This window comes from Protobothrops mucrosquamatus, unplaced genomic scaffold, assembly GCF_001527695.2.
Source record: "Protobothrops mucrosquamatus isolate PMUCROS unplaced genomic scaffold, P.Mucros_1.0 scaffold1525, whole genome shotgun sequence".
Taxonomy (NCBI): Eukaryota; Metazoa; Chordata; class Lepidosauria; order Squamata; family Viperidae; genus Protobothrops; species Protobothrops mucrosquamatus.
Genome location: NW_015387697.1, coordinates 141,106 through 141,370, shown reverse-complemented (window position 1 = coordinate 141,370; position 265 = coordinate 141,106).

The window sequence follows — 265 nt, the reverse complement described above, 5'->3', positions numbered from 1 at the left end:
AACTGGGGCCGCAGCTTGCGGGAGGCCAGGCCACTCCCAGCAGGGATCGTGGGGCTTCCCTGCGCAGCTTCCCGGCCACGTGAACCTCGGACGGGGCTAGCCCAGGAAAGGGACGTCCTGGCCACCCTTCTCCCAGGGGGAAGGTCACCTGGGCGCAGGGCCAATCAGGAGCTCTGTGAGGGGGTTAGTTTGCATGAGAGAGAAAGAGAGAGAGAGAGAGAGAGAGAGAGAGAGAGAGAGAGAGAGAGAGAGAGAGAGAGAGAGA